The sequence below is a fragment of the Phacochoerus africanus genome, chromosome 7 (genome assembly GCF_016906955.1).
Source record: "Phacochoerus africanus isolate WHEZ1 chromosome 7, ROS_Pafr_v1, whole genome shotgun sequence".
NCBI lineage: Eukaryota > Metazoa > Chordata > Mammalia > Artiodactyla > Suidae > Phacochoerus > Phacochoerus africanus.
Genome location: NC_062550.1, coordinates 26845535 through 26867007, shown reverse-complemented (window position 1 = coordinate 26867007; position 21473 = coordinate 26845535). Strand labels below are relative to the sequence as shown.

The 21473-nt window shown below is 43.6% G+C and overlaps 1 protein-coding gene and 1 non-coding gene across 6 annotated transcripts in view; both read right to left on the bottom strand.

Annotated features, from left to right (window-relative positions):
- The window catches only part of ATP23 (ATP23 metallopeptidase and ATP synthase assembly factor homolog), a 120411-nt gene that overhangs the window by 58360 nt on the left and 40578 nt on the right, over positions 1-21473 (bottom strand). For all 5 annotated transcript variants that reach the window (XM_047787083.1, XM_047787078.1, XM_047787077.1 and 2 more), the window contains one exon: positions 12355-12451. The gene's annotated coding sequence lies outside the window, so the exon portion shown is untranslated. The remainder of the gene's footprint in view (positions 1-12354; positions 12452-21473) is intronic.
- On the bottom strand, positions 3485-3591 carry LOC125131909 (U6 spliceosomal RNA). The gene has a single exon (XR_007136084.1). It is a non-coding gene; the product is annotated as a U6 spliceosomal RNA (small nuclear RNA).

Below are 21473 nucleotides of genomic sequence, written 5' to 3'. Positions count from 1 at the left end.
CTTTTACCCATGCCTAAAATTCACCATCGTTTGCTTTATCCCACCATGTATAAACAAGTCACAAAACAACCATCTTGGCATTACCACAATATGATTACTGAAAACTGCTGTTGTTTGTTGAGGGGGGTGGGGTTTTTTGTAACTCCTTTTGTTATTAGGGTATATTCTAAAGTGATGTGTAGTCAATTACTATGTTTTAAAGTCACTTGGGGATGTTTCTGTTGTGGCTCAGTGGTAACAGACCTGACTAGGATCCATAAGGACTCGGGTTCGATCCCTGGGCTCCCTCAGCAGGTTAAGGATCCGACATTGCCATGAGCTGTGGTGTAGGTGGCAGATACGGTGTGGATCCCACCTTGCTGAGGCTGTGGTGTAGGTGTAGCTGCAGCTCCGATTCCACCCCTAGTCTGGGAACCTCTATATGTCGCAGGTGGGGCCCTAAAAAGACCAAAAAGAAAAAGAAAAAAAAAGTCACTTGGAAAGATTCCTCATGTGATTATGCCACCAACTCAATACTTAGGTTAATTTTTTTATTCTTGCTTTCAATTTTTAGGGATTATATTTTATTAATTTAGGTTGTTTTATAACTGTATGAAATATTTACATGGTTCTAAAATCAACTCTCCAAGACAAGGGCTATCGGAGAAAAATCTGTCTGTCCTTATCCCTCCCTTGCCATATAAATAACCATTCATTTTATTGTTTATCTTTCTATTTTTAGACAGGCAATTCTGTTCTCCCTTTTAAAATAAATGGTATGCTACTGTGCAGTCAATTCATTCATTTAAAATGTACAATTCAGTGGTTTTTAGTATATTCACAAATTACGCAACTATTACCACAATTTTAGAACATTTTAATTATCCCCAAGACACCCTGCCTGCCTTAGTGACTCCCTCTCAATCCCAGAATCTTCCCTACCCCTAGGCAACTACTAATCAACTTGCTGTCTCTATAGAGTTGCCTATTCTGAATATTTCATGTAAATGGAATCATACAGTATGTGGTCCTTTGTGGCTGCCTTTTTAATTTACTGTGTTTTCAAGGTTCATCCGTATTGTATGTGTATCCATCTTCATTTTTATTACTGAATATGTTCCATTATATGGATATACCACATGTTGGATATCCATGCATCAACCAATAGCCATTTGGGTTCTTTCTCCTCTTTGCCTCCTGCGAATAAAGCGGCTCTGGACATTTGTGTCCAAGTTATTGTATAGCATAGACTTGGTTTTCATTCCTCTTGAGTAGAAGTGCCGGGTCATATGGTAACTCCATGTTCAACATTTAGAGGAACTGTTTTCCAAGGCAGCTGTGCCACTTTACATTCCTATCAGCAATGTGAATTCGTTTTCTCCACATTTTTGCCACCACTCGCTGTTACCAGTCTTTTTATTGTAACTATCCCAGTGAAAGTGAAGTGTTATCTAGTTAGGGTTTTGATTTGCATTTCCTAATTACTAATGTTGTAGAGTAAGTTTTTATGGGCTTACTGCCATTATACATCCTCTTTGGAGAAATGTCTGTTGAAATCCTTCACCAAATTACCAATTGGTTTATTTGTCTTTCTGTTGCCATTATATGAGTTCTTTATATATTCTGGATACAAGTCCCTTATCAACATGTAATTTGCAAATATTCTCTCTCTTGTCTTTTCATTTTCTTGATGGCATCCTTTGAAACACACAAGTCTGTTTTTATTGTTTTGATAAAGTCTAATTTATCAACTTGTTCTTTGTTGCTATGCTTTTGGCAGCATGTCTAAGGAGGCTTTGCCTAATTCAAGGTCACAAAGATTTACTCTGGTGTTTTAATTCTAAGAGTTTTCTTCTCTTCTTTTCTTTTTAAGGCCCACACCCACGGTATATGGAAGTTCCCAGCTAGGAGTCATATCAGAGCTGCAGCTGCCAGTCTACACCACAGCCACAGCACCACTGGATCCAAGCTGCATAGGACCTACGCCACAGCTTGCTGCTTGTGGATCTTTAACCCACTGAGCAAGGCCAGGGATCACACCCACATCCCCATGGATACTAGTTGGGTTCTTAACCCTCTGAGCCACAATGGAAACTCCCTATTCTATGAGTTTTATAGTTTTAGTTATTATATTTAGATCTATGATTCACGGTTATGAATTAACTTTTGTGTATGGCATGAGATAGGTAAGGGTCTAACTTCATTCTTTGGGATATGAACATTCAATTGTTCTGGCACCACTTGTTACAGACTCTTCTGTTCCAGGCCAGGGGTCCAACAACAAACAACATCAGATCTGAGCCGAATCTGCAACCTATGCCGTAGCAACACAGGATCCTTAATCTGCTGAGTGAGGCCAGGGATCGAGCCCACATCCTTATTAATACTAGTCGGGTTCTTAACCTGCTGAGCCACAACGAGAACTCCCGGACTCTCAAGTTTATTATTCCATTGATCTATATCTGCCCTCATGCCAGTGCCACACTGTCTTGATTACTATAACTTTCTAGTAAGTTTGAACTCAGGGAGTGTGAGTTCTCCAACTGTATTTTTCTTTTCAAGGCTTTTTGTAGTTATTCTTGATTCCTTGCGTTTCCATATAAATTGAAAATATCTGAAAAAAAGCCAACTGGAGTTCTCAAAGGGAATGCATTAAATCTGTAAGTCAATTTGGGGAGTATTGCCAACCATCTTGGCAATATTACGTCTTCCAATCCATGAATATTGGATGTCTTCCCATTTATTTATGTCTTCTTAATTCCTTTTAAATATTTTGTAGTTTTCAGACTACACGTTTTACATTTTCCTGTTAAATTTATTCCTATTTTATTTTTTTGATGCTATTGTAAAGGGAATTGTTTTAATTTCAAATTCCTCCTTGCTTTTTAGCTTAGCAGTAGATCTGAAGCTCACTCCATTATAGTAAATAAACATACTCTTCATTCCTCTTTAAAACTGCAGTTACCTCCTTAGTTTATGGTTTAAATTTTTCACAAGGATTACATATTTGTATAATTGAACAAAAAGTTCTTATTTATTTTGGAATAAATTTTTGAAATGTACCCATCAGATAATTACCTTCATTGCTAGCTAACAGATGAGAGATGCCAATAATTGCCTGCCAGCTCACATCTTCTTCTAAGGGAACTTGAGTTTTTTTGCTTGTTGGTGGGGGGTTTTTTGTTTAGTTTTTGTTTTGGAGGGTTTTTTTTTTTGTTTTCTTTCCTTTTATTTTTATTATAATTTATTTAACAATATTATGACAATTTCTGCTATTCAGAAGTTCCTGCTCTGGTGCAACAGGATTGGAGGCATCCCTGTAGCACCAGGACGCAGATTCAATCCCCAGCCTGGCACAGTGGGTTAAAGGATTCTGTGTTGCTGCAGCTGCAGCATAAGTTGCACCTAAAGCTCAGATCTGATCCCTGGCCCAGGAACTCCATATGCTGCAGGGCCACCAAAAATGGGGGGAAAAAAATTCTGCTGTACTACAAAGTGATTCAGTAAAAACATGAAACACTTCACAAATTTGTGTGTAATCCTTGCCCAGAGGCCATGCTAATCTTCTCTGTATTCTTCCAGTTTTAGTATATGTACTGCCAACGTAAGCGCTGTTTGTTTGTTTTTTTGTGGCCACACATGCAGCATGTGGAAATTCCCAGGCCAGGGATTGAACTTGTGCCATAGCAGCTACCTGAGCCACAGCAGTGACAACATCAGATCCTTAACCCACTGAGCCGTCAGAGAACTCCCAATGGAACTTATTTTGTATACAGATTTTCTTTCCCTAAAGGACCATTTACTGCACCTTATAGCTACCTACCACCACCACCACTGATTGGGCCAGGGGTTATGACACTAATAATATCAGTCCACATTCTCCCTACTTCCATTCTAATGGAAATTTTTATTTGTCCGAGGTGTTTGTTTTATTTGCTTAGGTATCTGTATCCAAATGGGGACACTTCCTCCTCACCCTAAGGGTATTAACCTTGATTAGTGTAAGTTAGTCATGATCATCTTGCCGTTTCCCTTGTCAACTCTGCCAATGAGATGCCAAGGGGATATCTGCTAGAGGCCTTCTGGGAAGTTACTCTTAAAAAAGAACACGTGGGGAGTTCCCGTCGTGGCGCAGTGGAAATGAATCTGACTAGGAACCACAAGGTTTCAAGTTCCATCCCTGGCCTCGCTCAGTGGGTTAAGGATCCGGCATTGCCGTGAGCTGTGGTGTAGGTGGCAGATGCGGCTTGTATCTGACATTGCTGTGGCTGTGGTGTAGGCTGGCAGCTATAGCTCCAATTTGACCCCTAGCCTGGGAACTACCATATGCCACAGGGGCACCCCCTGAAAAAAAAAACAAACAAAAAAAACCCAAAAAACACAACACATGATAGGTACCGTTCATTTCCTGTATGCTAGTGTTGCCAACCCTGGAAGCTGTGACACATGACAACTTGGAATCATGAAGGAATCCAACTTGAGAGGAAAAGCCAACATGCTGAGAATGACAAAAGTGAAAGATGGACAGATCCTGGGTCCTTGATGAGGTCATTGGGGACATGCCCTATCTCCATATTTTTGTTATATAAGACAATTAAATTTTAAACAACTTTGTGATTTTCTATTACTTTTAGCCAAGAGCTAAAAGGACATGTCTGACTCGAGTAGCCAATCCCTAGGCTGGCCAGTTGAACACAAAAAGGTACAAGATGTCACTCAATCACATTAATGTCAAGAACGGAGCGAAGGCCACACAGTTCAACTTAAATCTAGACCCATTCTTTAGCTACAGTCAGAGAGACTATAGTCTGAGGCCTAATCCCAGTATGTGTCCTATTTGTGGCATACCAGGAAATTTTCCCCCCTGTTACAATTACTACCTTTAGCTCAAAGAGTCTATTTCTTGCAGCCAAGTGAGTCTGATTAAAGCGGTTTGGAAAATTTAAGTACCTTGGAATCCCACTGCCTTAGAGAAAGAGACAGACCCTGTCACCTTTAGCCAAAACAGCATAATAGGTGCATTGTACTGCACTTCATCTGTCTAGCTACCCCTATAACAAAAAACAAAAACAAAAAAAAATCATGCTTCTAAAGTCAAAATTTACAAAAAAAAAAAAAAAAAGCAAAGGGTGGGGGGGAGTTCCCAATATGGCTCAGCAGTTAACGAACCTGACAAGTATCCAAGAGGACTCAGGTTTGATCCCTGGCCTCACTCAGTGGGTTAAGGATCCTGCATTGCCGTGAGCTGTGGTGTGGGTTGCAGACACGGCACAGATCCAGAGTTGCTGTGGTTATGGCTTAGGCCATCAGCTGCTGCTTAGATCTGACCCCTAGCCTGGGAACCTCCATATGTGGCAGGTGTGGCGCTTAAAAACAAAAACAAAAACATGCAAATACTTACCTGAGAAGCATCATTCTCTCTTGTATCCCTCCCATTCCCTTTCCACCCTCCACCACTAGGTAAATTTCATCCGTTTCTGGTTTATTCTTCCAATATATGTTTTGGTAAAAAATGAGCAGATACCTGTATATTATTGCCCCTTATTTCTTACTCCAAACATAGCATACTATTTATTCTCTTTTGCTCTTTGCTTTTTCTCACTAAAGAGTAAATCTTTTTTTCTTTTCTTTTCTTTTTTTTTTTTTTTTAGGGCCACACCCTCAGCATATGGAAGTTCCCAGGCTAGGGGGCAAGTCAGAACTGTAGCTGTCAGCCTACACCACAGCCACAGCAGCTTGGAATCCAAGCCACATCTGCAACCTACACCACGATTCACAGCAAGGCTGGATCCTTTAACCCACCGAGTGAGGCCAGGGATCGAATCTCATTCTCATGAGTACTAGTCAGGTTCATTACTGCGGGGCCACGACAAGAACTCCCTGAAGAGTAAATCTTGATTTTCACTGAAACCACTCTATAAAAGCTGCCTGATATTCTATTATGGGTATAGTTCTCTGCTATGTATATCCAATCTGTCTCCTACAGTATTCATATTTAGGTTAGCGCCAACGTTTTGCAATTACAAAAACACGGCAATATATAATCTTATGCATGTGTAGTTTTATATCATTGGAGATATTTCTTCAGGATAAATTCCTGCAGAAATGGATCAAAGGGTAAACTCATATGTAGTTTTCTTAGATACTGCCAAATTCCCTTCTGCAGACAAATACTGTATGATTTCATTTATATGCAATCTAAAAAAACAAAACAAATGAACAAACATAACAAAACAGAAACAGTTGTAGATACAAGGAACAAACAGATGATAGATACCAGAGAACGGGGTGGAGGGAAGAAAGAAATAGGTGAGGGAGATTAAGAGATACAAACTTACAGTTGCAAAATGAATGAGTCACAAGTATGAAATGTAGCGTGTGTGGGAACATAGTCATTAACTGAGAATTATCTTTGTGTGGTGACTTACCATATCATAACCAGGCTTACTGCAGTGATCATTTTGAAATGTATAGAACAAAATCACTGTGTTGTATCAGAGGGAATGACCTACTGGTGTGTCAAACAGACTTCAAACACATACAAACAAACTTATAGAAAAATGGATCATATTTGTGGTTACCAGAGACATATGAGAAGGAAGGGGAAATTGGATGAAGGCAGTCAAAATGCACTACAAACTTCCAGTTATAAGATAAATAAACTAGGGGGAGTTAACTGCATGGATCAGCGGTTAACGAACCCGACTATGATCCATGAGGATGTGGGTTCAATCCCTGGCCTCACTCAGTGGGCTGAGGATCCGGCATTGCCAGGAGCTGTAGCGTAGCTCGCAGACACAGCTCTGATCCCTTGTTGCTGTGGCTGCAGTGGAGGCCGGCAGTGGTAGCTCCAATTGGACCCTTAGCCTGGGAACCTCCATATGCCATGGGTGCGGCCCTAAAATAGCAAAAAAATAAATAAGAACTAGGTATGTAAATATATGATATGGTAACTATATTTAACACTGTTGTACATGAAAATTGCTAAGATAATAAGTCCTAACAGTTCTCATGACCAAAAAAAGTGTTTTTTTCTATTTCTTTCATTTCGTATCTATATGAGACGATGGATGTTCACTAAACTTCTTGTGATCATCATTTCCTGTTGTATGTAAGGCAAGTCATTATGCCTTAAACAAACACAGTGGCAATTCCCTCTCAATAAAACTGGAAGAAAATTAAAAATGAAAATAATTAGTGATGATTTTTTAATTAAAATGTTTAAAATACAACTACCATAGCCATAATTCATGTCTGTCTTTATATCCTAAAATGCTTCTTTTCCCAAAAGAATTTTATGTGGAAGCCCAAGAACTATAAGCACCCCTTGCACTCACAGTTTTCCGTACATGGTTTGGGAACCACATGGATTTTCTGTTGGGTTTGGGGAGGTTTGTTTTTTGTTTGTTTGTTTTGTCTTTTGTCTTTTTAGGGCCGCACCCACAGCATAGGGAAGTTCCCAGGCTAGGGGTCGAATCAGAGCTACAGCTGCCAGCCTACGCCAGAGCCACAGCCACGCAGGATCCGAGCCGTGTCTGCAAACTACACCACAGCTCACAGCAACACCGGATCCTTAATCCACTAAGCGAGGCCAGGGATCGAACCCACAACCTCGTGATTCCTAGTTGGATTCATTTCCGCTGCACCACGATGGGAACTCCTGGTTTTTGTTTGTTTTTGGTGGGTTTTTGTTTGTTTCTTTGTTTTTTTGCAGCTGTGCTTTGAATCATGTGGTTGAGAACCTGGAAAAAGGCATGGTGCATGTCCAAAACGTGTGGTCAGGCTGGCTGTCACCCCACAGCCAGCTACAGCAGAGACATGCCCTGAGAATAACCACTCAAGTTTATACCCACACAGCCCTGTTATTATCATTGTCTCAAAGAAGGGGTGCTGTGTTTATCTTCCCTACAAAGTGTATCATAGTTTCATTCATGTATTTTCATCCTGTTTAAAAAAAAAAAATGTTTCCACTTTTGGAAACTTTGGCACAAGGAAACAAAGATATGCTAAACCTGTGGGTATGAAATGAAATGTCACCAAGAGATACATGCAAGGAGGAGACAGCAGAGAGCAGCTATTCCCTGGGTCTGACTCCATGCACACTGCCAGTCCCAAGAAGCTCAGGGATTTTGAATGAGTAGAGGGAATAGAAGGCACAAGGCTTTAACCCTCACTTTGTTCTTAGCATCCTCAGAACCCCAGGCAAGAAAAAGCACATCTGTCAATGGGCAAAGACTGTGGAACCAGCCACAAGACATAGCTCCTCTTTGAAGGAGGTAAACAATTCAATGTCTTCCTCTTCCACCTCCTCAAAGCCCACTCGCCTGGCTGGCTGTCAAGGAAGTGCCTCCAAGCCATGACCTATGGATGGTGGAAGAAAACATTCTGTTCACCCCAGCCCATCATCTGACCACTGTTCCCCACATATGCTCATCTCTTCTGTCCTATTTTTTTTTTCCGGCCTTTTGGGGCCACACCCGCAGCACATAGAGGTTCCCAGGCTAGGGTTGAATCGGAGCTACTGCTGCCGGCCTACGCCACAGCCACAGCAATACAGGATCCAAGCCATGTCTGCAACCTGCACCACTTCTCACGGCAATGCCAGATACTTCACCCACTGAGCAAGGCCAAGGATCGAACCCACAACCTCATGGTTCCTAGTTGGATTCGTTTCCACTGCGCCACAACGGGAACTCCTCCTCTCTTCTGTCTTTCCTTCGCTTTCTTTCTTACCCTTCACTCCTCCATCCCTTGGCCGCCTCACCAATCATCCGCTTGCACTTTGCCAAGACCACTGTGGGTCCTCCCTTTCCCCAGCTTGCAAAGGCTGTGCAGCATATTGGAAATAGCACAGGCTCTGGACTAAAAAAGGGTAGGTTTGACTCTTGGCTCTGCATTAATAAGCTTTATGACCTTGATACATTGTAATAGTCCCTCTAGAAGTTCCTGTTGTGGCACAGTGGTTAACCTATCCGACTAGGGACCATGAGGTTGTAGGTTCGATCCCTGGCCTTGCTTGGGGGTTAAGGATCCAGCGTTGCCGTGAGCTGTGGTGTAGGTTACAGACGTGGCTCGGTTCTGGCATTGCTGTGGCTGTGGTGTAGGCCCTCAGCTACAGCTCTGATTAGACCCCTAGCCTGGGAATCTCCATATGCTGTGGGTGCAGCCCTAAAAAGACAAAAATAAATAAATAAATAATAGTCCCTCTAGGTCTCTGTTTTGTCATCTATAAATGGGGATGGTAAGATCTACTTTGTAGAGTTCCCATAGGATTCATAATGATGGTTTTGGTATCTGACACAAGAGTAGCTCAATAAATAATAACTGGTAGTGGTAACAGAAGAAGGAGAGAAGGAACTTCAGCCTCTGACAGAAAAACACCATGGAAGGAAGGCCAGAAAGCTAGCTTTATACTTTATATTTTTTCCATCTTCTTCTTTTTTTTTTTTTTTTTTGTCTTTTTGCTATTTCTTGGGCCGCTCCTGCAGCATATGGAGGTTCCCAGGCTAGGGATCTAATCAGAGCTGTAGCCACCGGCCTACGCCAGAGCCACAGCAACGAGGGATCCGAGCCGCGTCTGCAACCTACACCACAGCTCACGGCAACGCCAGATCGTTAACCCACTGAGCAAGGGCAGGGACCGAACCCGCAACCTCATGGTTCCTAGTCGGATTCGTTAACCACTGCGCCACGACGGGAACTCCTATTTTTTCCATCTTCTAATCTATGCTTCCTTACATTAAAAAGAAATTATTTTGCAGGTCTTTTCCAATATCAAGATTCTATTTTTTTTTTAATGGCCACATCCACAGCCTATGGGATCTGTTCCTGGGCCAGGGATGAAATCCAAGCCACGGCTGCAGCAATACCAGATCTTTAACCCACTGCGCCACAGCAGTCAAGGTCTTAACCCACTGTACCACAGTGGTAACTCCTAATATTTTATTTTAATGGCACAAATTAAAATAAATAGATGTGTGTTAAAGGTCCATGACGTGCAAAGAAGGTCAAAGAAGACTTCTTTAGATGAAGCAGATTGAATTAAAATCTGTTGAAAAAATAATCTTTCGATTTTTTTTGTTCTCCCTTCCTTCACACAGTCTTGCCAGCGGTATCACTGTGTATATGATCTGAAGGAGCAGCAAGCGGAGTTCCCTTGCAGCACAGTGGGTTAAGGATCCTGCACTGTCACTACAGCAGCTCAAGCGGCTGCTGTGGTGAGGGTTTGGTCCCTGGCCCAGGAACTTCCACATGCCACGGGTGGGGCCCAAAAAAAACAATCAAAGAGCAGCAAGTGACCATCATTCCTGTAAGTAATCAGAGGCCTCTGAGGCTCTTTTCATATAAGTGGCATATATGAGTTATTAAATAATATTTATGCCTCAAAAATTTGATGTCAATGCTTTGTTATTCTCTTAACCTTTGGATGATCCTCAAATCATTAGATTTCAGTGGTGTTTGATGAACACTGACTGTCATTCTCAACGATGGGGCCCCATTCCAGGGAGCTCATCAGCAAAAGATCAGGCTGAGATGGTTTGCCTTCTAGCTTCAGTATCTAGGAAATTCATTTCATTGAAACTGAATTAATTCCATGCAACCCAGCTACCTGCCGTCCTGGGTACGATGACAGCCTTCAACGGGAGATAAGAAGTTATCACTAGGAAGTCTCCTCCTACCCAGCTTGTCTCCTCTGGACATGACCTTCTGCGAAGGTTTGTAACCTGGTCCATGAGATGTGCTTTGTGGGTTCATGAACCTCTTGAAATTGTATTCAGTTTTATATGCATATGAATTCTTCTAGATAGAAGACATGTAGCTTTCATCACCTTCTCAAAGGGTCCATGACCCTCAAAAAGTGAAGGACCACTGCAATAAGATATTAAGTCGTGGAGTTCCCATCATGGCTCAGCGGTATCTATGAGGACACATAGATCCTGTGTTGCAGTGGCTGTGGCATAGGCCGGCAGCTGTAGCTCCAATTCAACTCCTAGCCTGGGAATTTCCATATGCCATAGGAGCGATCCTAAAAAGAAAAAGAAAGAAAAAAAAAATTAAGTCATGCTTGGCATGCAGTATTGTTTTTCTATTGCTTAAGTATCAAATCACCATAAATGTAGAAACTTAAAACTAAGTTACTATGCTACATACAGTATTGCAGGTTGGAAGTCTGATATCATCTCTCCCGGCTAAAACCAAGGTGGTGGCAGGGCGGCATTCCCTTCTGGAAGCTCTAGGGGAAAACCCGTCTGCTTGCTCATGCAGGTTGTTGGCAGAATTAGTTCCTTGTGGTTGTAGGACTGAGGCCCCCATTTCCTTGCTGGCTGTCATCTGACTGCTGTTCCCACCTTCCAGAGCCTGCCCTCTTGGACATGGCCCTTTTCTTCCACCTTCAAAGCCAAGGTCTGTGACCTTCTCAAGCTTCAAGCCTCTCCTGCCTCTTCTTCAGTCTCATTTCTCTGACTCATTTTCCTGGCTTTCTCTTCCAATTTTAAAGGCTCATGTGATTACAATGTGATTACAATTGCCCCACTCGGATGATCCAGGATAATCTCCCTATTTTAAGCTTCATAATCTTAATTCCTTCTGCCAAGTCTCTTTCACCATATAATTTAACATATTCACAGATGCTAGGCATTAGGGGACCATCGTTCTACCTCCCACACCTTTCTAGCCACATTTGTGCTGATTGCTCCGTTCCAAGCACTGAGAAAGTGAGACTGGTGACCTGCCCCCTTAGCAAATATTGTGGGTGGCAATGTTTGTCCTCAACAGCTTCCATAGTCTTCTTTTAGTTGCTAATTAGCAAAGTACCACCCAAGCCCCCATCCCCAATGAAAGATCCAATGCACTTGGCCCCCAACAGCTCCCCACTCCTCTTGCTCCTCAGACCAGGCTGTGACCTCCCACTCCACCTTTTCTTCTTTCAAAAAAAAAAATGTAAATAAAAGTCCACATTTACTGTCCAGAAGGGATCTCATGAAATAAGTCGCTCTAAATTGCTAATGACTGGAGGTCCCTGGTGGCACATCAGTTAAGGATCCAGCCTTGTCACTGCTCTGGGGTGCCCTCAATCCCTGGACAGGGAACATCTGCATGCCCAGGTGTAGCCAAAAAAAAAAAAAATTGTTAAAGACAATAAGCAATGACCCTTCCCTAAAAATCTTACAGAAAAAAAAAATAGATGCAAAATTGTTTAAATCGCATAGAACAGGTATCACTAAATGTAAAGTGCCATTAAAGTGTGTCCATCGCTTGTGAAACACTTCTGCTCACCCACATCCTCTTCATTTCCTTCTACTCATCAGCAATCAACCCACCCTTGGCTGTACCTTGGGGACTGTCATTCATCCCTCTCCCTTCTCGGAGACTCACGTTTTGCACGAGAACATCGGCCTCAGCTCAGCTCACAGCTCTTGGAAACGTCGTAGGTCTGCCTGTTGTTATGCTTACAGAGATCTGGGGCAGGAGGCTGCATGACAGAGGGAAACAGGTACCACCTTCAACGGTCTCCTTTGCAAAGGAGATTTGCCCTAGACATTTCCTCATAGCATCCTTGATTTTTAGAAGTAATCCCTGTGAGAAGTTCCTGCTGTGTTGCAACAGGATTAATGGCATGTCTGCAGTGGCAGGATGCAGGTTCAATCTCTGTTGTCCAGCCTGGCACAGTGGGGTTGAAGAATCTTGCATTGCTACAGGTGCAGCATAGATTGAAAATGTGGCTTGGAGCTGATCCCTGGCTGGGGAACTCCAAATGTCATGGGTCAGCCAAAAAAAAAAAAGGAGGAAAGAATCAATATGGGCCTTGGTAATAATTGCCTTCATCAGTATAGATGGTCTTTTATATTTTTTTTTCTGCCTTTTTTATGGCATATGGAGGTTCCCAGGGTAGGGGTTGAATCAGAGCTACAGTTGCTGGCCTACACCACAGCCACAGCAACGCAGGATCCAAGCCGCATCTGCAATCTACACCACAGCTCACACCAAGGCCAGATCCTTAACCCACTGAGCGAGGTCAGGGATCGAACACATAACCTCATGGTTCTAGTCGGATTCATTTCTACTGCACCACAACAGGAACTCCTAGATGGTCTTTTAAATATTTAGTTTAAAACGAAATTAAGCAGCCAATCTAAAAAGTTACAAACAAAAAAAAATTGTTCAGAGCTTGAAGCCTGGCTTGCCTAAAAACCCTTTCCTCTCTCTCTTCTCTCCCTCTCTCTCAAGTGTGTATACACACACACACACACACACACACACCTAAAATATTAAAACTGTTTTGTCGCTGATAGACCATTTTGTTTTCAAAACTCAAAGTTTTCCAGTGTCCCTTTCATTAAACCGTCTCCCTGACACAACAGACGAAATGGTGGCCTCTTCCCATTTCGGGAGCTCGCCAGGGTGGCAAAGGGCACATCACATTCTCACACGGTTGTTTTGATGTGGAACTATTTATTTCAAGGTCTGAAAGATAAAACATCCATTCTCCTACACCCTCTCCCCAAGCCCGTCACTTTTATACTCGGGGGACAGGTAGAACCTACATCCTTCTCCTGATCCTTCCATCCCAGCTCTGATCTTTACCTCATCCCCCTCCCCACACCTCAGTCACCTCCAAAGGTGATTCCCACCGAGGGAAGGAAGCTTCAGCCTCAGGGGCCTGCACCTGCAAGGATCTGGGAGTGTTGGGAGAGGGTGAGGGTCCCGGTGAGCTGGTAAAGCAATCAGAATGCATTTCTTTTCTTTTTCTTTTCTTCTTTTTAAATTTTTATTTTTACTTTTTTATTTTTTTATTTTGTATTTATTTTTTTGGCCATGCCCAAGGCATGTGGAAGTTCCCCGCGCCAGGGATGGAACCCAAGCTACAGCAGTGACAACATTGGATTCTTAACTCACTGAGCCACCGGGGAACGCCAATGATTTTTTTTTTTTTTTTGATACCAAAAGCAAAGACAACAGAAGCAAAAATAAACAAGTGGAACAACATCAAACTAAAGCAGTTCTGCAAAGGAAACCATCAACAAAATCAAAAGGCAACCTATGGGGAGTTCCCATCATGGCACAGCGGAAATGAATCCGACCAGGGACCATAAGGTTGTGGGTTCTATCCCTGGCCTCGCTCAGGGGGTTAAGGATCGGCATTGCTGTGAGCTGTGGTGTAGGCCAGCAGCAACAGCTCCGATTCGACCCCTAGCCTGGGAACCTCCATATGTCCCAGATGAGGCCCTAAAAAGACAAAAGACAAAAAAAAAGGCAACCTATGGAATAGAAGAAAATACTTTCAAACGCTATATATGATAATGGCTTAATATCCCAAATATTTTAAGAACTCATACAACTCAATAGCAAATAAAATAAAACAAAAACAAAACCAATTTGATTTGATTTAAAAATGGGCAGAGGAGCTGAATACAAGACGCTTTTTCCGAAGTACATGCACAGGGACATGACGAGGTGCTCAACATCACGGAACATCAGGGAAATGCAAACCAAATCACAATGAGCTACCACCTCATGATGTCCATATTCCTTATGGGTGTTGTGGTCTGTCCCCACATAACCTCTTCACCCTCCTCTCTCACCACTCCCAACAGCAACATTCTTCTCTCATGCGTTCATTCAGCAAGGATTTACAGAGCCTCCACTGTATCCCTCCCACCATCAGCTACATCCATACCTGCAGTACCTGGACAGCCGATGCACCATCCTGCCTCCCCCTGCCTGTGCTTTCCAACTGCCTGGGCCCCCCTCTTCTAGCTCCACCTTCACCCAGCCCACCTGGAAAACTCTCTATTCTGCAACACAAATCAGGTGCTACCTCCTCTCTTTCAAGCCTTCTCTGCCCTCCAGGTGGAGATGGCCAGTCTGCATCTCTGTCCTACAGCATGCATGCTCTTCCACCGTCGCTGCAGCCTACATGGCACTTACTCGTTCGTATATCTATCTTTACCTCCCTACTTTTAACTCCTTGAGGTTAGGGCTTATCTAATTCACCTTATCTCTCTAACAGCACTTAGTACAGAGGCCAATAGTAAAAATTCAATCAAAGGAGTTCCTGTTGTTGTTCGGCAGGTTAAGAACCCAACTTAGAGTCTCTGAGGATGCAGGTTTGATTCCTGGCCTCACTCAGTAAGGATACTGAGTTGCCACAAGCTTCAGGTAGGTCATAGATCCGGTTCAGATCTGGCATTGCTGTGACTGTGGCTGGCAGCTTCAGCTCTGCTTTGACCGAGCCTGGAAACTTCCATATGCTGCAGGTGCGGCTATAAAAAAGAAAAGAAAAATTTTTTTCAATAAAATTTTGTTGTCTAATTTCTAAGATCTTTCCAGCTCTAAAATTCTGTGATTCAGAATTCTGTGTGATCAAAAAATAACAATTGGGAATATGTCATACATTCACACCCCAGGCACACAAAACTGTATATTTGGATTTTCTTATTTGGGGTTTTCTTAAATATCCTGCGGGCAGCAGGCAGCAATCGCAGATGCCATGCCAGTGCTGGCGCTCTCCTGGCTCATCTCGGAGTCCTATCTCCTTTATGGGTGTTAAGTAAACGTTAGCTGTTAACTCACTTCCTTCCTGATCTGTATCTTTATTTCTGTAATCCTATGCAAGGCAGGGGAAAGGATTCCTTGAGTGTCGTACTGCCTCTTGCCACGAGAGGGCAACAGGAAGTCCACGCTTGTGCTAAAAACCCTTCTGGCCACCAGAGGGACCCCAAATACCAGTTTAATGGCGGCCAGGATGTAATTTCTATCAGGTGCATTTCAGAATCACGCTTTCTTTATTCCTTCTTCCTGAAAAGTGAAACATCTCCCACAGGTGAGACAAATACCTGGAAATTGTCTAGAGCTATACGTTACTTTGCTCAGAAAGTGAAAACGTAGGAAGAAAGAGGAGCAACGCTGCAAACTTTATATACATTGGTTGGAAAAAGAGGCCCTCTTTGGAGTTTCCTTAGTGGCTCAGTGGAAATGAATCTGACTAGTATCCATGAGGACATAGGTTTGATCCCTGGCCTCGCTCAGTGAGTTAAGGATCCAGCGCTGCTGTGACCCGTGGTGTAGGATGCAGACATGGCTCGGATCTGGTGTTGCTGTGGCTGTGGTGTATGTAGGCCAGTGGCTACAGCTCCAATTTGATCCCTAGCCTGGGAACTCCCATATGCCTCGGGTGCAGCCCTAAAAAGACAAAAAAGAAAAAGGAAAAGAGAGGCTCTCTTCCAGGCCAAGTAAGAGATCAGAAATTTGAATATGGACTGAGGATTTAGGTGAATCCAAAATCTCATGAGGTGTTTAGGTGTGTTAACGAATGGTGTTTTGCTTAAGGACGGTAGTTTGGTTAGGGACATTTTAATGGCCAAACCTGAGAGAGGACCTGGCTCTCTTCTGGTCATCACTTTCCCAGCTCTTAGCAAAATGGCACAGAGTGTGCGTTTTGTAAACAGCTGGCAAGTGAAGAAATGAGTGAACAGAAAGTTTAATGCTATCTAAGTTCTACACATACATAACTAAAGGCACAACTAACTAAAAGTCTCCCAAAAAGTCCTGGGACATGGATAGTGAATCCCAACCACAAGCATCAAATTATATTCTGGAAAGCCTGGTGTTCTCATCATGGCTCGAACAACCAAAATGAAAGTGTTTGTGAACTGAGAAAACTCCTCCTGAGCAGAGACATTTCCTGGGCCAAGAGAACAGTTAAGCCACGTGCTGCTAACTTGGCACTTGGTGGGCTGGCATGTGGGAAGGGGAGTGGGGGATGGGGCACAGAAAGTAAATCTTCCAAACCTGCTTGGAGGAAGCTGCTCTATCTTGAAAGGCAGTAAACTCAGGAGAGGAGTTTTTCATGTTAGTTCAGGACACACCTCCAGAATTTATATTCTCTTTAGATGTTCTCAGGTCCTCCCATTAAAGATGAGTGAGAGTTATTTACCTCAAGTTCGAAATTTCCGGAGTTCCCACTGTGGTGCAATGTGTTGAGAACCTGACTGCAGCAGCTCAGACCTCTGCCGAGGCACAAGTTCAATCCCCGGCCCAGTGCAGGGTTAAAGGATCTGGGGGTGCCACAGCTGTGGCTTGGATTCAATCCTTGGCCTAGGAAATCCCATATGCCGCAGGTATGGCCATTAGTTTTTTTTTTATTTTTAAAAAAGAAATTTCCATTAAAAATCACAATTCAGGAGTTCCCATTGTGATGACTAGTATCCATGAGGATGTGGGTTGGATCCCTTGCCTCACTCAGTGTGTCAGGGTTCCAGCATTGCTGTGAGCTGTGGTGTAGGCTGAAGATGCGGCTCATATCTGGTGTTGCTGTGGCTGTGACGTAGACCAGCAGCTGTGGCTCCAATTCAACCCCTGGCCTCGGAACTTCCATCTGCCTTGGGAGCGGCTCTAAAAAGAAAAAAAAAAAAAAATCACGATTCACACCCACATAGCAAGAAAAGCCTGCACTAGGGGTGCCTGGTGCTCCCTTTCCAAAGACCTGAGCAGAAGGGGCTATCCAGGGACCCTCATCCTTGTCTTAGTTTTATAACCCCCAGAAGAAATCATTCCACATCCTGCTTTCATCTTCTCAGAGTAGAGATGTTTATCCTGCGCTTTAAAAAAAAAAAAAAATGTTGATGGGGGCACTGATTATAGGTCAGGTTTTTTGGGGTTTTTTTCTTTTTTCTTTTTTTTTTTTTTTTCGTTTTTGGCTGCTCCTGGGCATATGGAGTTCCTGGGCCAGGGGTCAGATCCAAGTCACGGTCGCAACCTAAGCCACAGCTGCAGCAACATCCTTAACCCACTCTGCTGGGCCCGGGATCCAACCTATGTCCCAGGGCTCCAAAGATGCCGCCAATCCCGTTGCACCACAGCAGGTACTCCATAGAATATATTTTTAACCGAGAAATAATATTAGTACCCAATCACACACAAAACGTATGTGACATTCTCTGGGTCCCCTCAACTAAAGGTGGTCCACCTATTATTCTCTGTCGCAGCACCTGTGGGCGACCCGCAGGGCATGGATGACAGCCGTGAAGTACTTCGTTTGTTTACTTGTTTCCTGATTATCTTCTCCCCTAGACACTAGGCTCCGGGAGGGCAGGACCTGAGTCAGTGCCTGTTCACCACTTCCTCAGCTCTTCGCAAAATGGCACAAAGCATGCATTGTGTAAACAGTTGTTGAATGGAAAAAGGAGTGAGGCGTAAGTTTTTTTGTTTGGTTTGGTTTTTGTTTGTTTGTTTTTGTCTTTTTGCCATTTCTTGGGCTGCTCCCTCAGCATATGGAGGTTCCCAGGCTAGGGGTCGAATCAGAGCTGAAGCCACTGGCCTACACCACAGCCTCAGCAACGTAGGATCCGAGCCATTCCTGCGACCTACTCCACAGCTCACGGCAACGCCGGATCCTCAACCCACTGAGCAAGGGCAGGGATCGTACCTGCAACCTCATGGTTCCTAGTCGGATTCGTTAACCACTGTGCCACAACGGGAACTCCAGGAGTAAGTCTGGTGTCAACCGAATTTGACCAAATGCGAGAGGGGGGAAAATGGATTCCTGGCTGATTTCCGTGTGGAACATTCTTTCAGGAGTGAACGGGACTATTAAGACTATTGCTCTTTTTCAATAGAGACCAATTATAATTACTGTTCATTTACCTATGTTCTCCTGGAAGGACTACTTAAGCCAATTACTAACATTAAAACACAGAAGTGTGAAATTTCACTGTGGAGATGGCCATCTATTTAAAATACGTCCTCATTTTACTCTCTTGTTAGAAGGGTCTCCTGACAAACCTCTTTATAAAAGCTGAGTTCTCCCCTAATTGAGCCTAATCATGGAAGACTCATTAGTATGACTGTAAAGAGGTGGCCTGGGGAGGGAGCCAGTCCTGAGCTGAGACGGAGCTTGGCCACTCATGGCCCAGTGACCCGGAGCAAATCAGCTTTCTTGAGCTTCCTTCCCCCGCCCAGTCCCCAACGCCTCCCCTCAGGCTGGGTGCCTGGCACATCTGGACCGTCAGAGCCATTCAATCCCCTGCTTTTGGCGTCAGCCAAGTGTAGCCAAGCTCCCCAAGACGCCTCAGACTGACTCATCCAGGCATTAGGAACTTTTTTTTTTTTTTATCTTTTAGGGCTGCACCCAAGGCATATGGAAGTTCCCAGGCTAGGGGTCAAATTGGAGCTGCAGCTGCCAGCCTACACCACAGCCACAGCAATGCTGGATCTGAGCCACATCTGTGACCTACACTGCAGCTCATAGCAACATGGGATCCTTAACCCACTGAGCAAGGCTACAGAGGCCTTAATGTCAGACAGACCCCGGCAACACACACGCTCCCCTCCTCAGCCTCCCCCACTTGCACAGGGCAACACTGCTCCCCCTGTCGCCCCCACAAAGCCTCCAGTTAATTGATTGCTCAATATGGGCAAGTGTTCAAGGGCTAAAGGGGCAACGTGTTACAGAGGCTAAGGTTTCCTAATTCCATCACCAATGGGCTGCAGTTAAGGGCTATGAGTCTAACATAGAGCCACATATATGGCAGAAGCAAATTTGTTTAACATTCAGAAATCCTTACAAATCAATTAGGATGGAAGTTCCCGTGGTGGTGCAGCAGAAACGAATCCGACTAGGAACCATGAGGTTGCGGGTTTGATCCCTGGCCTCGCTCAGTGGGTTAAGGATCTGGTGTTGCCCTGAGCTGTGGTGTAGGTCGCAGATGCAGCTTGGATCTGACGTTGCATGGCTGTGGTGTAAGCCGGTGGCTACAGCTCTGCTTAGACCCCTAGCCTGGGAACCTCCATATACCTTGGGTGTGGCCCTAAAAAGACCAAAAAAAAAAAAACAAAAAGACAAATCAATTAGGACAATCAAGAAAAAGCAAACTACCCAATAGAAAAACAAGGAATAAAAACAGAAAAAGTATGCAAAAGGCCAGTAATCCTGTGAAAATATATCCAGGCTCACTCATAATTAAGACAAATCAAAACCATGAGGCAGCATTTTCCACCTATCAGATTAATAAAAATTAAAACTGATAATGCCCAGTGTTGGCAGGAGTGTGGAGACACAGGCACTTTTCGGGGGTGGGGAGGGCACCACCACGCAGCATGTGGAATTCCACTGGGCCAGGGATAGAACCTACACCACAGCAGTGACAACACCAAATCTTTAACCCACTGCACCACCAAGGAACCCAAAAGTCACCCATTTATTTATTTTTTTTAATTATTTTTGCAACCTATCATTGCCACAGCAACACTGGATCTTTTAACCCACTGTGCCAGGGATCAAACCTGCATCCTGGCACTGCAGACACGGCTGATCCCATTGGACCACAGTGGAAACTCCCAAAAGTTACCCATTTAAAAAGTGAAAAGAGGAGTTCCCATTGTGGCTCAGCAGGTTAAGAGCCCCATGTTGTCTCCCTAAGGATATGAGTTTGATCCTTGGTCTTGCTCAGTGAGTTAAGGATCAGACTTGCTGCAAGATGCAGAATAGGTCGAAGACGTATCTCGGATCCAGTGTTGCCTAGTGGCTGTAGTGTAGGCCTGAAGCTGCAGCTCCGACTCACACCCTGGCTTGAGAACGTCCATATGCTGAAGGTGCAGCCCTAAAAAAATAAAAAAATAGTGAATAAATAAATAAATAAATAAACACAAGCAACAAATTGGGAAAAGATTTTAACCTATAACTGACCAGTAAGTACAAAATACAATGAAATTCCATAAATCAACAAGGAAAGAACAAACATTCCAACAGAAAAAAAAATAGGCAAAGGCAATTCCCATGAGAGGAAACATGCATGGCCACAAAATACATGAAAAGATGCCCAGCCTTATTAGTAATCCAAGAAATGTGAACGAAAACCACAAGAAGCATTCCACATCAATCAAACTGGCAAAATTAAAAGATTGGACAATACCAAGTGTTGATGAGAATGTGGAGTAACTGCCGTGAGAGTGTAAAACCACTTTGGAGAACAATTTCTTTTTTTTTTTTTTATTTGTTAGGGCCACACCCACCACACATGGAGGTTCCCAGGCTAGGGGTCTAATTAGAGCTATGCTGCTGGCCTACACCACAGCCACAGCAACGCCAGATCTGAGCCATGTCTGCATCCTACACCACAGGTCACAGCAACGCTGGATCCTTAACCCACTGAGCGAGGCCAGGCATCGAACCTGTGTCCTCATGGATACTAGTCAGATTCGTTTCGGCTGAGCCACGGCGGGAACTCCTGGAGAACAATTTCTAATACTGAAGATTCTGCAGGCTGTGAACCAACCAGCCATTCCCTCCTAGACCAATACCTAGAGAAATCCCCACATGTGTACAATCAAGAGATACACGGGAGAATGTTCAGAGCAGCATTGCTTGTAAGAGAAGAAAAAAAAAAACTAGTTCAACTCTAATGTCCTTAACTAGGAAATGGATACATAATTTGTGGTATATTCATAGAATTTGAAGTTATTCAGTACTGAAAATAAATTAGCTCAAAAATGGT